General features: G+C 45.5%; 1 protein-coding gene across 4 annotated transcripts in view; it reads right to left on the bottom strand.

Moving 5' to 3' along the window:
- The window catches only part of NCKAP5L (NCK associated protein 5 like), an 85724-nt gene extending 83774 nt beyond the window's left edge, over positions 1–1950 (bottom strand). For all 4 annotated transcript variants that reach the window (XM_073663807.1, XM_073663810.1, XM_073663809.1 and 1 more), the window contains exon 1: positions 1800–1950. The gene's annotated coding sequence lies outside the window, so the exon portion shown is untranslated. The remainder of the gene's footprint in view (positions 1–1799) is intronic.
- Positions 1951–16924: the final 14974 nt, after the last annotated feature.

Raw genomic sequence — 16924 nt, 5'->3', positions numbered from 1 at the left:
GAGATGGGGATTGCATAAATACCTCTGGAATTCTTACATCATATGAGAAGAACATCAACAGATTTTATTTTTGTAATAGAAGCAACAAGAACATTTCTAATACGGGGAATAATTAAAAATGGCTTACAGGTCGACTAAAGAGCACTTCTCTCTAAAATCAGTCACCAGTACACACAAGTCTCTGTGCTCAAGGCGCTTATACACTGTAGACAGCTGTCCGCAAAACACGTTTCCCACCGCTCACACACCTGCAGGTTTGGATCTTTCTAAATAAGATAGGAGGGAGATTTGACCTACTTACAGGAGTCAATCAGCGAACAGGAACACTCGTCCCCAACTACTGACCAGTCTACACATGCCGGCAATCACCTCACCAACAAGCAAAACACATGCAGAAAAATTATCACTCTAGGCAGCACATTGACCATGTACTCCTCTGATGTGCTGTCGATAACATGATTTTTTAAGTATAGAGAAGGATTGTATTAACGATTACAGGCCAGTTAGTGATCGGCATTCATATCGGCCTGGCTCAGCTTATGTAAAAAGGCCATTAGCCTTTACCAGACATCACCAGCAGAAGCTTATCTGCCCTGAAAATTTAAGGATTAGCATGTGGCCCCATCCCTTCATCTCTGACATCTACCATCTGGAAACCCCAGGCACATTAGATAAGCGAATGCTCCAGCCGGAATCTGTGGCCTAAGTCATCTAATGTATATGGTCACCTTTAGGTTGGTGCCACCTTCTAGTTATACTCCTACCTCTTATGATAGCCATGCAGGGCTAAAATAATATCACAGCTTTCTATAGGCACAATAATGAAGGATAGAGCTACATGTGCTCAGCCGCTTAGGGCCAGTCTCACCTGCTTCAGCAGTGACAAATGATGCGCCCCCTATGGCTACATGGGTCACGCACCGCTAAGTCCAGCCCAGATCACCTATTCAGTTTTTTTTCTGTTAGATCTATAAAGATGGGGGTGAACCAATTTGGATGCTGATCAGTAACCCCTTAACATCCTGAAAAGTTGCCTTATGTAAAACTATGGGAATTGAATATTGCATTGGCACCGGAGGTCCTAAACAGATCGTTTGGCCCCATTCACATCAGTGAATTATATCGGACAAAACATGGATTTACATCATGGACCAATTCATACACGTGTGAGCTTAGTGTGTGAATTGGACTAAACTAGACAGCTCCCTGTTCTTAAATGGACCATCTGAATGCACCCATAGAGTATAATATCTCTGAGACACAGACATGTGAATGGGGCCTTACACTGATGGCAGCAATGCCTTTCAGGAGTTTGTGCCAGTGTTCTAGTAGGTGCAGAAGATAACAGTATATAGGCACTAGATTTGGCATCCTCTATAATCTGTAGCGACACACTCTGAGCTATGGTATTATCCCAGGTCATGGGACTGACAATCCGCAGCTATTAATGCGGCTGTGCACACCAGATGGCCAGAGATGCCGGAGCTCAGCTGTGCTGGTGACCGGGTGCAGGACCGGAGCTCTGCAGCTCGCTGGGCCCAGTGCTGATCCAGGATCACAGGCTGGGGATGTGACCAGGTGATGGCCTAGTGACAGGAGACCGGGGCCATCCAGCTGTACACACAATGGGCACAGTGTGAAGGGTCCATCTCCCACTAACCACTCCCCCTCACGTCCTCTGCCCGTGTCTGGCATTGTGTCTGTGCCCTCTAATCCCCCCCGTACAAGTAATCCGCTGCGTGGCCTCTCCCGAACGGTGTGCTCGCGCCCAGCATCACTTCCCCCCGCAAATCTCTCACCTCCTTCCGATCACCGCCGTCCCCGCCGCCCGGCGCTCACTGCAATTTGGAATCCCCTCCAGGTCCCCGGAGCAGCCGCGGCCTGTGACGTCACGGGTTTAAAGCTCCGGCCCCGGCCCCCTGCGCGCAGCCAATCAGAGGCGGCCCCGGCCAGCGCTCCCCAGATGTTTCCCATCCCGGAGGTGTGGAGCCGGGGGGAGGGGCGGGGGTCTGCACAAATAAAGTTCTGGCGCTGGGACAAGTACAGAACACACATGTATTATGTCACCCACACAGGTAACGGCCTCTGTGCAGACCCCGCTATACAGCAGTAATGGGGGAGGGGCTCATCGGAAGGATGTGGCAGGCTCCGCATGCATGTGCATGGCCATCAGAGGTCGGAGGGGCCAAGCCATGGTTCACTGCAGAGACAGATGCACAGCAATGCCCTGCCTCCTGGGCTCTCAGGTGGCCCATACCCAGGGGTACAGTCAAGGGTGGATTAAGAGTAGCAAGGGGCCTGGACACACACACACACACACACACACACACTCCTGATGTATCACATGTCACATAATCCCCTGTGATAGATCATGTGATAATTCACGTGAAATTAATTTGGCACAATATTAATTATAATAAATTTTTTTAGGCTGTGTGCCCACTATGTGTTTTTTAAGCAATTCCGCTGCAGAAACACTTAAAAAACGCTTGGTAGAAGGTCTGCCATGTTCCCCAATGATAATCCGCATGTGCTCACATGCTGCGGAAATTTCCGCTGCGGATTATCATTGTGGAAAAATCCGCAGCACTACCAATTATTTTGCGGAAGCTCGGCGTTTTCGCCGCCATTGACTTGCATTGGAACGCATGACATCCGCATCACTGCATCTGTACATGCGGATTCCATGTGTTTCAATGTGCGGTTGGTACCCGGGTTTGGAGAAGAGGAGACTCTCCTCCAGACCCAGGTACCATATAGTACCTGTAAAAAAAAAAAAGAATAAAATAAAAAATAAATATCATACTTACCTTCGGATGGCCCCCGGTGTCTTTATCCGATGCGTCCTGGCTTGCCGGCAGCTCGAGATGGTCTGAAAAGGATCTGCAGCGACGTCATTTAGTCATGTGACGGGTCACGCGACCGCTGACGCTGGCAGGCCATCAGAAGGTAATTATATATATATATATATATATATATATGTATATATATATATATATATATATTTAACATTCTTTTACGGTCACACTATATAAATCCATGCTGGTTGCATGTATTTATATAGTGTGACCAAGTTGTCAAGCACTTTCCAAGTGATGCTAAAATCGCTTGTAAAAGCGCTTGATAACCCGCATGCTGAAATGCATGTGAAGAACGCTTCACATCCGCATGTCCCTGGCAGGAAAAACGCATGTAAAATCTGCATGTGTTTTTTCTGCCAGGAAGATGCAGAAACGCTCAAAAAAAATCCAGAGCATTTCTGCATCGTGGGCACATAGCCTTACATTAATTGTATGACTCAATATTGAGCACACGTAGCCATCTATACACTGCGGGAGGCCGCACGGTGCCATCTATACACAGCGGGAGGCCGCACGTAGCCATCTATACACAGCAGGAGGCCACACGTAGCCATCTATACACAGCAGGAGGCCGCATGTAGCCATCTGTATACAGCGGGAGGCCGCACATAGCCATCTATACACAGCAGGAGGCCGCACGTAGCCATCTATACACAGCAGGAGGCCGCACGGCGCCATCTATACACAGCGGGAGGCCACACGTCGCCATCTATACACAGCGGGAGGCCGCACGTAGCATCTATACACAGCAGGAGGCCACACGTAGCCATCTATACACAGCAGGAGGCCGCACATAGCCATGTATACAGAGCAGGAGGCCGCACAGCGCTATCTATACACAGCAGGAGGCCGCACAGCACCACCTATACACAGCGGGAGGCCGCACGTAGCCATCTATACACAGCAGGAGGCCGCACAGCGCCATCTATACACAGCAGGAGGCCGAACGTAGCCATCTATACATTGCAGGAGGCCGCACGGTGCCATCTATACACAGCGGGAGGCCGCACATAGCCATGTATACACAGCAGGAGGCCGCACAGCGCCATCTATACACAGCAGGAGGCCGCACATAGCCATCTATACATTTCAGGAGGCCGCACGGTGCCATCTATACACAGCGGGAGGCCGCACATAGCCATGTATACAGAGCAGGAGGCCGCACAGCGCCATCTATACACAGCAGGAGGCCGCACAGCACCACCTATACATAGCAGGAGGCCGCACGTAGCCATCTATACATTGCAGGGGGCCACACGTAACCATCTATACACAGCGGGAGGCTGCACAGCGCCATCTATACACAGCAGGAGGCCGCACAGCGCCATCTATACACAGCAGGAGGGAGCATGTAGCCATCTATACACAGGGGAGGCCGCATGGCGCCCCCCCCCAGAGACAGCGGGAGGCCGCACGCAGTCAAGCACACACAAACATATACAGACATATACATACACGCATAAACACATTTGAAACACAAAAATACATATAAACAGACATCACACAATGATATCTGCCTGCACACACACACACTCACTCAGTCACACATACACACACTCACTCTCACACATACACACTCTCTCACACACACACTCTCTCATACACACACTCTCTCACACACACTCACACAGACTCACCATCCCCCGGCTCCGCTCCAGTCATCCTGCTGCTCCTCTCCGGTGCAGCACTGCAGGCCGGGCATGCACTGCGTGACGTCACAGCTAGGAGACAATGCCCCATCTCATGCTGCACATAACACATCTGCATCTCTGGCTGCTGTGGGCATAAAAGGGGACAAACTTATGGTGTGGCCCCCAAGCTCCCCTGACCTCAACCCCATTGAGAACCTCTGGAGCATCATCAAAAGGAGTGTCTATGATGGCGGGAGGCAGTTCACATCTAAGCAACAGCTCTGGGAGGGTATTCTGTCCTCATGCAAAACAATTGAAGCAGAAACCATCCAAAACCTGACAAATTCAATGAATGAGAGAGTTCAGAAGCTCCTTTCGAACAAGGGGTCCTATGTGCAAATGTAACATCACCTAGAATAAAGTTTTGAGTTGAAAACTGTTTGATTTTAGTTTGTAATTACCTGCTAATGCTTATAATTTCAAAAATGACCATTTTTTTGTTCTTTATTAAAATGAAAAGGTTGAAAACTCTGCTGTGCATAATAATTTGGAACATGCATTTTGAGTGCAGTTTGAGTGTTTTATTTTTTAAAAAATATACTGTTATCATAGGCAGTTTGTACAAAAACCTTTCAATTGTCCTCTAATAGTTATTTGACTGGAAAATTACAATGACTGCAATTCATATAGGTAATTTGGGAAAATCTGAGAAAATATTATTTGCATAATAATTTGGAACACAGTGTAGAGTAAATAGAAATTCCATTGGTGGACAGTGGGGGGGTGGGTTGTGGCTGTGGCGGAGGAGCGGGGCACACGCTGTAGCCAGGTGCTGCAGCTACTACGTGTGCTCGCTGCTAAAGGGAAATGAATATTCCCTTTTCTCCACTCCCATGGGCGTGGAGAAGAGGAAATATTCATTCTCTTTAGTAGCTGGGACAGAGGAGCGCTGAGCCGCGGCTCCTGCTGACAGTGCCCACTGCTAAAGAGAATGCATATTTGAATATGCCGATAGCTCACATCAGCATCTGAGAGAACATGGCAGTGACGCCAATGCGCTGCTCAGATGCTGACATGAGCTGCTGCTGCAGCAGAACAGGACACAGCGCTGGAGCAGAAGTGAGGAAGGAAGAAGGTGAGTATAAGTGTTTATTTTTTTATGTGTGCAGTGATGGGGCCATCCATACCAGGATTGGGGGATGAGGAGGCCATGCATACCAGGATTGGGGATGAGGAGGCCATGCATTCCAGGATTGGGGATGAGGAGGCCATGCATACCAGGATTGGGAATGAGGAGGTCATGCATTCCAGGATTGGGGATGAGGAGGCCATGCATACCAGGATTAGGGGATGAGGAGGTCATGCACACCAGGATTGGGGGATGAGGAGGCCATGCATACCAGGATTGGGGGATGAGGGGGCCATGCATACCAGGATTGGGGATGAGGGAGTCATGCATCCCAAGATTGGGGATAAGGGGGCCATACATACCAGGATTGGGGATGAAGGGGCCATACATACCAGGATTGGAGATGAGGGAGTAATGTGTACCACGATGGGGAAATTTACCAGTAGCTACTGCATTTCCTACCCTAGGCTTTTACTTGAGTCAATAAGTTTTCCCAGTTTTTTGTGGTAAAATTAGGTACCTCGACTTATACTCGGTTCGGCTTATTTAAAATATACGGTATTTTAAAATCAGTGAGTACATGGTGCCTATAATATTGCAGGACTGTGTGGTGCATTATGGGGAGTGCATTATATTCTATATTCTATGTAAAGGCTGGAAAGTTGTGAGATCTGCTCTTCTGTGAAACAGACAAATATTTATTTATTTATTTTTTGTGGGGGGGTGCCCAATTAGAGCTTCTGCTATGGGGCCCATGATTTCTATGTACGCCCCTGATAACGGGACTTATATCGGGATAGAAACCAGCCTGATAGCATGTTTGTTGGACCGAACAACGGACGTGAGAGTTCGTGGATAGAGATAGAGCAGCCCAAGGTTAAAGTATTTAGTCGTCGTAAGGGCACACTAGACATTACACTATATACATAAGGGTTTTACATACATAATGGTCAGAGATGCAAACATACTAGTAGTGGTACAAAAGATATAAGCAGAACTTAAGAGTCAAGTACCAGTCAGATGAAAGGCCTGGCTTGTGAGGCAGGGGCTGCCACATGGGAGGCTTGTGGGGCCCTCTTTCTTTCTTGTAGGACTTCGCCCACATGATGTATCCTCGCGACCTCCCTGGGACAAAGGCACTGAGCTAGCTGCTGCTGGAGCTCTTAACCTCTCTGGGTCACTCCCCCTCCGGCCTCCTGGCTGAACCTAAATCTCCACCCTTGGCCTCTGTCAGCTAAAAACTCCAAAAACTAGAATGGGCTATACTTCCTGAATGGTCGGTCCTAGGGAGCCGGTTCTGGTGTCATTGGATCCAGTCAGGCCCCTGCTACACATGGAGACCAAGGACAGTGGCCCTAGGGGCTCCCGAAAGTCTGTGCCGCGTATCTCCCCATCCGTACGCGCTAGACAGGACTGGAAGCCAGGGTAACATTCCCCCTGTTCAGGTATTTCCAAAAATCAATTTGGTGCATCACTGGGATGTATCAAATTCCCATAACTCGGTGTTGAGTTATAATATCTGACACAAAGGACCCCATGGCTTGGGGTCCACAGGGGGTCATTCTGTGCAGCTCACAGCTGCTGTGAGGTATATCACTCCCTGCCTCTCGGCCCCCTCCCTTGCAGGAGTGTCGAATTACACTGTACATTGAAGATGTCTATAATCCCCGCCAAACAGGGCACAATGATTGACATGGGATTATCTTGAATATTCTTCACACCAACCCATCGGCAACCTCCGATCATGTGACTGGGTCGCCGATGAGCAGATCCAGTGATGCGCTTTTGGCGCGGCGATGTTAAATGCCGCTTTCAGGGATTAACAGCAGCATTTAACTAGTTAACAGCTGTGGGTGGATTGCGATTCCACCCGCTGTTGTTAGGGGCACATGACAGCTGTACAAATCAGCTGTCATATGCCAAGAAAGGTGCGGGCTCGACGAGGGAGCCCGTACCCAAGGGATGGGCCTGACATGTGTCGTAATAGTACAGCACATGTCAGAAAGGGGTTAAGAGGCATGGAAGCAAATTGGAAGCACGAAAAATCTCAACATTTTTGCTCAAGTTGCACAAAAATTTTGCAACCTTTCATTTTTTTTTTGTGACAAAAAGGGTCAAAAACTGCTTGATGAATCAGGGTCTACGTGTTTACGTCTGTCTAGTGTCAAAGAAGTCTAAAATTTTTTGTGCAAAACAAAGTTGCGCAAAAATTTGCAACTTGAAGGCTACGTTCCCACAATGAGCTTTTGGTGAGTTTTTGATGTTGCAGATTTTCTGCATCTTTTCTGCAGCCATTAAGTAAAATTCGTTACTTGCATTTTTTGAAAATATGCAGCGTAAAAAACAGGAGCAGGAGCATGGTTATGACCGCCCATCAAATTCTACAAAAGTGGTCGAGTTTCTTACACCAGAAATGTTACTCCTGTACCATAAAGAGGCGCACGACCCAGATTATATGTGCCGATTTCATTAAGTGGCATGCCACTTAATGAATTTAGTGCATCTTATTCATGCACGCTCTTTCACTACGACTGGCGTACAAGACACCAATCTTCATAATTCAGAGTCTGTGTGTTTTCTTGCAGTGATGTCTCTTTGTGCATTATTTCTGTATGATTTAATCTTGTGCATTATTGTTCTACCCCAACATCACTGTTCCCATGATCTGAGTGCTGTAACATCACTATTCTTGTACTGTCACATCCTTGTGTGAACTATTTTTATGCTGTGACATCAATTATATACTTTCCCACTTGCATGTTATAGTCATTGTTTTCTCTCAGCATCTGTAAGCCAAACCTAAAAGTGGACATACTCCTTAAGGCCACCTTCACAAGTCAGTGTCGCCAGTATGTTTTGTGACAGTTTTCACACATGCTGGAGACACTTACATAGACCCATTTAAATCTATGAGGCTGCGCACATGTCCATGTGACCCACATGTGGACATGTCCGTTTTTTATTTTCAAAAGAAATAAACACACATGCAAAAAGTCCTTTATTTGTAAAAAAAAACAACCTCCCCTACACATTCCCTCTTTTACCCATTCATTAGCCCCCAAAAAATACACAGTGGTCCGCCGAAGTCCATATGGAGATCCCACGACGATCCCCATCTTCTTCATCCAGTCTATGGAGCCCCGTACAGAGAACAAAGCTCCATAGACTGGAGTTGCAGCCACTGCCGGTTCTCACGCTACACAGTAAGTTCTCACACTGCGAGCGGTGACGTCAGTAAGGTTACCACAGTTCAGCGGCTGTGAACTATGGTAACCTTACTGACATCACCACTTGTCACAGCAGCTGGGTTCTCGAGCTACGCAGCGTGAGAACCAGCAGTGGCTGCAGATCCAGTCTATGGAGCTTTGTTCTCTGAACGGGGCTTCACAGACTGAACGAAGAAGACGGGGATCATCCTGGGACCTCAATATTGTCTTCAGCGGACCATTGTGGATTATTTTAGGGGTAATAAATGGGTAAAAGAGGGAATTTCCCCCCATTGTCATTTTTCGTGTTTTGCTACCTCACAACCTGGAATTTCACAGTTTTTTTTTGAGGGTTTGAATCAGTTCATGTAAAGAACATGCCTACAACTGTGAACATTTGGTTTCCTTTTTATGTGAAGCAAACAAATAGGACAAAATAACTGAAAACTTCAGTGTGCATAACTATTCACCCCCCTAAAGTCAGTACTTTGTAGAGCCTCCTTTTGCGGCAACTATAGCTTGCACATCGCTCTGGCTAAGTCTCTATGAGCTTTCCACATTTTGCCACTGGGATTGTTGCTCATTCCTCTAGGCAAAACTGCTCCAGCTCCCGCAAGTTAGATGTTTTCCTCTGGTAAACAGCAATCTTCAAGTCTGACCACAGATTCTAAATTGGATTTAGGTTTGGGCTTTGACTAGGCCACTCTAAAACATTTTCACATTTCGCCTTAACCCCTTCACCCCCAGGCCATTTTCCGTTTTTGCGCTTTCGTTTTTTGCTCCCTTTCTTCCCAGAACCATAACTTTTTTATCTTTACGTCAATATGGCCATGTGAAGGATTGTTTTTTGTGGGACGAGTTATATTTTTGAAAGACACCATTGATTTTACCATATAATGTACTAGAAAATTGGAAAAAAATTCCAAGTGTGATGAAATTGCAAAAAAAGTGCAATTCCACAATTGTTTTTAGGTGTTTTTTTACTATGTTCACTAAATGCTAAAACTAATCTGCCATTATGATTCTCCAGGTCATTATGAGTTCGCAGATACCAAACATGTATAGGTTCTTTTTTATTGAAGCAGTGAAAAAAAAATCCAAAGCTTATAAAAGAAAAAAAAAATGCACCATTTTCCAAGACCCGTAGAGTCTAGATTTTTCAGGATCTGGCACTGCGTGAGGGCTTATTTTTTGCGTAATGAGCTGACATCTTTATTGATACGATTTTGGGGTAGATACAATGTTTTGATCGTTTGTTATTGCATTTTGTTGCAAGGACCAAAAAAATGTAATTCTGTCATTTTGATTTTTTAGGGTTGTGTTAGGGTTAGGGTTGTCTTAGGGTCAGGGTTGTGTCAGGGTTAGGGTTGTGTTAGGGTTAGGATTACGGTTGTGTTAGGGTTACAGTTGTGTTATGGTTGGGATTAGGGCTAGGGTTGTGTTGGGGTTAGGGTTGTGTTGTTGTGTTGCGGTTAGGGTTGTGTTAGGGTTGGGGTTGGGATTTTTTCAAAAGTAAAGAAAAAAAGAATGATGACAATATGGCGACTAGTGTTGAGCGCAAGTGTTCGCTGCTTGAGTTTGCATCGGGTGCTTGGGTATGCACCAAGTATCACGGATACTCAAGTTACATGCTTGAGTCCCTGCCCCGCATGTTTCGCGGCTGTTATACAGCCAAAAAAAACACACGGGGATTGCCTCTCCATACACAAGCAATCTCCACATGTTTTTTTCGGGTGTCTAACAACCGTGAAACATGTGGGACGGGGACTCGAGCATGTCACTCGAGCACCTGGTGCATACCTGAGTACCCGATGCAAACTCAAGTAGCGAGCACTCGCCCTCAAGACTAATGACAACATATTCAATATGATGACCTAATGTTATCAAATTCTGTGTCGTACATTTGGGTTCAAAATGTTCACCATACCCTTTGATAAAATCTTTGAGGGATGTAGTTTACAAAATGGGGTCACTTGTAGGGGATTTCCATTGTTTAGGCACATCAGGGGCTCTCCAAATGCGACATGGCGTCCGCTCTTGATTCCAGCCAATTTTGCGTTCAAAAAGTCACACAGTGCTCCTTCCCTTCTGAACCCTGCCGTGCACCCAAACAGTGTTTTTTCCCCACATATGAGGTACTCAGGATTAATTGTACAACAATTTTTGGCGTCCATCTTCTCCTTTTACCCTTGTGAAAATAAATATCATTTTTGTGGAAAAAGTTAGATTTTTTTATTTTAATGGCTCTACGTTATAAACTACTGTGAAGCACCTGGGGGTTCAAGGTGGTCACCATACATCTAGATAAGTTCTTTGAGTTGTGTTTCAGCACATCAGGGGTTCCCCAACACGACATGGTGTCCACTAATTATTCAAGCAAATTTTACATTCAAAAAGTCAAATGGCGCTCCTTCCCTTCCGAGCCCTACCGTGCGCTCAAACAATGGTTTTCCCCACATCTGGGTTATCGACATGCTCAGGAAAAATTGTAAAACAAAATCTAAAGTAACATTTGTGTGAAAAAAAGTTAAATGTTCATTGTTTTCTTCCACACTCCAAAAATTCCTGTGAAGCGCCTGAAGGGTTAATAAACTTCTTGAATGTGGTTTTGAGGACCTTCAGGGGTGCAGTGTTTAGAATGGTGTCACTTTTGGGTATTTTCTGTCATAATGGCCCCTCAAAGTCACTTCAAATGTGATGTGGTCCCTAAAAAAAATGTTTTTTTACATTTTTTGGGAAAAATGAGAAATTGCTGATCAACTTTCAACCCTTATAACTTACTAACAAAAAAAAATTTGGGCTCCAAAATTGTGCTGATGTAAAATAGACATGTGGGAAATGTTATGTATTAACTATTTTGTGTGACATATCTCTCTGATTTAAGGGCATGAAAATGCAAAGTTTGAAAATTGCGAAATTTTCAAAATTTTCGGCAAACGTCCGATTTTTTCACAAATAAACGCAAGTCATATCAAATAAATTTTACCACTATCATGAAGTACAATATGTCACGAAAAAACATTCTCAGAATCAGTGGGATCCGTTGAAGTGTTCCAGAGTTATTACCTCATAAAGTGACACTGGTCAGAATTGTAAAAATTGGCCTGGTCATTAACGTGCCAAAAACCTTTGGGGGTAAAGGGGTTAAAGGCACAAAGCCTTAGTGCTCTTTCAGCCCTAATACGTCAGTATCTCCGGTACTAGTGGTAACAGTTTCCACACGTACCGGAGACAGTGACACATGCAGACCCATTCATTGTGCACACCTCAGTGTGTTTCCACGGACTGTGTGTCCGTGTGCGCCACACGGAGACAAGTCCGTTTTTTGTGAATACATGGTCCACAAAATGTACCACACGGATAACATCCGTGTGTCATCCGTGTGACACGTATGGGCGCCTGGAAATCAGCGCTACAGTTAGCACTGTTCCCAAGCGCCGGGAGCTGAACACTGCCCTCATCTTGGTTCCCTGCCGGCGCTGCGATCAGCACCAGCAGGGACCATGATGAGGATAGTGGTAGTCTGCTCTCGCAGTGTCTCCACCTGTAAAAATAATAATAAAATAATAAAATCCATGTACTCACCTCTCTTAGGTGTCTCCCGTTGTAATCCATGCGACCACTGCTTCCGAGGAGCCGGGAAGAATGAGCCAGAGCTCCGCTCAGTGAGTGACAGGACACAGCTCCTGAGCTGCTGCTCCGGCTCATTCTCCCCGGCTCCTCGGCAGCAGCGGTCGCATGGATACTGCGGGGGACACCTAGGAGAGGTGAGTACATGGATTTTATTATTTTACATGGATGTAAATGTTTTTTGTGATGCTGACATTTTTATTTATGTTAGGAGCATTAAAGGGGTTGTCCAGGTTTTTGATGAGTCTGCAGTCATTCTATGTGACTGCACACTTCTGAATTCTCACAGTGCGCACTGTACGCTGTCAGGATTCTCTTGTGCCGGCGATTTGCATACATGCATTCTCTTGTGCTGACTACACATGTGTGGCCTCACTCAATGAAAATGAATTGAGCAAGGCCAGACACGTCTAGTCAGAATGTGGCCAGAAGTATGCAAATCTCATACTTGTGCTGACATGACTTTCCACTATTGCCACGGCAAGGGAGAATCCTAAAAGTGTGCAGTGCATGCAGTGAGAATTCAGAAGTCTGCAGTCACATAGAATGACTGCAAACTTTCATCTCAAACCTAGACAAGCCCTTTAATTATAAAATGAAGCCCAGTAGCCAATCCTAACAGCGTGTAAAATACTCACTGTCAGGATTCAGCTCTGTTTGCAGGTTCCATCAGTCATCACATGGCCACTTCACTCATATGCGATTTTCATACTTACGGTCACATGATAACTAGTTTTTCTTTCTGCTTCTCTCAGAGAGAATTAGGAAGAGCAGCTCGTCGGCATGTGACTAAGGCCACGGCCCCACTATCAGTATTTGGTCAGTATTCGGTCAGTATTTTTTCTCCGGAGTTGGAGCCAAAACCAGGTGAGGAACAAGCAGAGAAAAGGTATAATAGAAACAAGTGCACCAATTCTGCATTTATCACCCACTCCTGGTTTTGGCTCCCACTCCTGAGAAAAAATACTGACCGAATACTGATAGTGGGGCCGTGGCCTTAGTGTGCAAATCGCATATGAGCTGGGGAAAGAGGGGGGGGGGGCACCAAACTGAATTCTTGCCCCGGGAGCTAGAAGACCTAGATACACCTCTGGGCCTAAGAACTTACAGGCAAGAGCTCACAGATCGTTCATGCCTTCGATTCTGCAGCTTTTGCCGACATTACTTTGACAGAGCAGCAGTTACTTTTCTGCTCTGTTAACGGGGAGTGACCTGCCAATGTCATGGTGATTGACAGCCGGCTCCCCACTGCCTAACTGCGGGAAGCCAACTGTCAATCAGCATGACATCGGCAGTCACGCCCCATCGACAGAGCAGCCTGGAAGAGGAAGAGCTGCTCTGCTAATGTGTAGCAGCTGAATTGTCAGCAGGAGCAGTCAGTGACCGCTCTGAGGCGGCACCAGATAGAACAGGCAAGTAGTTAGCAATTTTATGCAAATTTCTATATTCCTCTAACTCTGTATTCCATTGTCCAGAGGAGTTAAATTCAAAGATAGATCAAATGTGAATTCAGAGATTGAAGGACCACATTATAAGTGCCACATAAAGGTTTAATTAAAGGCAAAAAGGTCTATGTCAACTAGAAATGAGCATGATGCACAGATGACATCACACCAGCCCTGGCTAATCAATAGCTGTGCGGGGGACGCTGGAAGGTTAGAGATTCGCGGCCTCCAGTCCAGCCACCAGGTGCCACTGATCTGGACCATAGTCCTGTGAATTGATCAGCTCATCTCTAGTCCCAACTGTCCCGAATACAGCGAACAGTCCCGGATTTGAGTCTCTGGCGTCTGCTGAATGTCCCTCATTAAGAGCTCCCCTCTCACATCTTCTCCTGCCAGGGGAGAAAGAAATGATAAATTCGCATGCATTGGGGTGTGGTCAAAATTAGCCACTGCATCACATAATTTGTTCCTCTTTCTACTCTTCAAAAGTTGGGAGGTATGCGTCCCAGTTTCAAATCACTGACAGACTGAAACAGGTTTTGCTCAAGAATATCTCTGTATTTCACACCATCCAAATTCCCCTCGATTCAGACCATTTTTTCTGTCCCTGCTGCCAAAAAACATCCCCACAGCAGATGGTGTCCTTGAGGTGATGAGTTGTGTTGGTTTGGCACTACACATAGCATTTACCTTGGTGGCTAAAAAGTTCAATTTTGGTAAACCCTACATTATTGTTCAGTAAGAGACAGTTCATTTTTGAGTGGTGATCTCTCTCATTAAACTCTACAACATATAGTCCTGGCCAGCCGAAGTCACCGGCATCATGCGGCCTGCAAGGGTGTAGCACCCCTGTAGACAAAGTCCACACACCCAGCCAGGACCCACATTTTCATGTAACGTGCCAGGTTGTAGAAGACGAGTATCTTGCCCCATGTCACGTTACACTCACACATAAGCTCTCTCCCTTGTGGACTGAAGTACTGACGAGTCTCAAAGAATATTTCTCCTTAGTGGAGGTGACTGCAGTCATTTGAGAGCTGAAATCTAGAAAAATCTCAGGCCCAGATGGTTATACAGCTGGATTTTATAAATTATTTTCAGACTCACTGAGTCCACTACTATTCTCAATATGTAACCATATTTCTTCAGGGGCTCATTAACACCCCAAGCTCTTATGGCACATATTACAGTTCTCCCCAAACCTGGGAAGGAGCCCTCACTCTGTAGCAGCTATGGCCCAATATCTCTAATCAACACAGATATCAAGTTATATGCAAAGCTAATTTCTAATAGGCTGCAGTCTCTCATTTGCCCTTGGTGATAAATCAAGTCCAGGTAGGGTTTGTACCTGGCCACAAAGCCAGAGATAAAATGATTCGGACTATAGCTCTCATAAATGGAACCAGGAGATTTGGCCTTCCCATGTGCATCCTGTCAATTGATGCTGAGAAAGCCTTTGATAGGGTGCACTGGGAATTTATATTTCAGGCTCTTCGGAGTCTTGGTTTGGAAGGGGTCATGCTACACAGAATATCCACCCTTTATACTTCCCCCTCACGCCAAGGTAGAGTCAATAGCTCACTTTCACATCCTTTCCAAATACACTCCCTGACAGAAGTTATGTCGCTTATCTACGTTATGTAAATAAAAGCTTATAACCTGACGTTAAATTCATCCATTGGTTTTAAAAATTACTCTTTTGAAAGCTGAAACCCTCTCAAATTTGGTATAGGTTAAGAAAATAAATTGGCATCAATGCTGAAATATTGATCATTTAATGAACATAGAATGGTCAGATTTTGGCAAGACAAAAGTTTTGTCGCCTGGTCATATAATGCACCCAATCCTAGTTTACATTCTCACCAGTGCTCAGTAAATGATCGGTTAATTAGTGGGTGTGTATAAAAAGAAACTCAGCACCCCAGACCTTCACTTGAACGGCAACTTGAGCTCTGACAACATGCCAAAAATTCACCCTGCAACCAAAGCCTTGATTATCAAGAGGCTGAAGACCAGATCCACTGCAGAGGTGGCTGGCACCTTTAATGTGTCTCAGCGTCAAGTACAAAGAATTAAAAAAAGATTTGAAGAGATGTGGTTGACAAGCCCAGGTCCGGCAGACCCCGCAAGACAACTGCTCAGGAGGAACGTTTGTTGGTTAGAAAATCCAAAGCAAGCCCCTCTTCCACTGCATAAGAGCTCCAACAGGTCTGGTCACCTCAAGTCCCTGTGTCAACTAGAATAGTTTGTAGGATTCTGTCTCGAAATGGCCTCCATGGTCGAATCAGTACCCAGAAGCCAGCACTAAACAAAAGGCAAATACAAAACATTTTGCAAAGTCCCACAGCATGCTAAACAGATGGACGCTGGAAAAGTGGCAGAAGGTGGATTTCTCTGATGAATCTTCAGTAGAATTACCCCACAGCCACCGCAAATACTGCAGGAGACCTACTGGAGCCCGTATGGATCCAAAATACACCCAGAAAACTTAAATTTGGTGGTGGCAAGATCATGGTCTGGGGTTACATTCAGTATGGGGGTGTGCGAAACATTTGCAAGGTGGAAGGCAATATCAATAGCCTAAAATATCAAGAAGTATTAGTTACCCCTTACATTCCAAATCATAAAAGGGGTCAAATTCTACTTTCTGTGGGCGACAAAACTTTTGTCTTGCCAAAATCTGACCATTCTGTGTTTATTAAATGATCAATATTTCAGCATTGATGCCAATTTATTTTCTTAACCTATACCAAATTTGGGAGGGTTTCAGCTTTCAAAAGAGTAATTTATAAAACCAATGGATGAATTTAACATCAGGTTATAAGCTTTTATTTACATAACATGGATAAGCGACATAACTTTTGTCAGGGAGTGTACATAATGGCACTCGCCAAGGCTGCCCTCTATGCCCTTTATTGTACATACTGATTATGGAACATCTAGCAGTGGCCCTTCGCAATAACACTTCAATCAAAGGCATCCCAATCCAAGCAAAAGAATATAGACTTGCCTTATTTGCGGA

This window comes from Phyllobates terribilis, unplaced genomic scaffold, assembly GCF_046119375.1.
Source record: "Phyllobates terribilis strain yellow unplaced genomic scaffold, ASM4611937v1 Scaffold_2__4_contigs__length_985480577, whole genome shotgun sequence".
In the NCBI taxonomy this organism is placed as follows: Eukaryota; Metazoa; Chordata; class Amphibia; order Anura; family Dendrobatidae; genus Phyllobates; species Phyllobates terribilis.
Note: the sequence above shows the minus strand (reverse complement) of the source record. Positions and strands in the feature narration are given on the sequence as shown.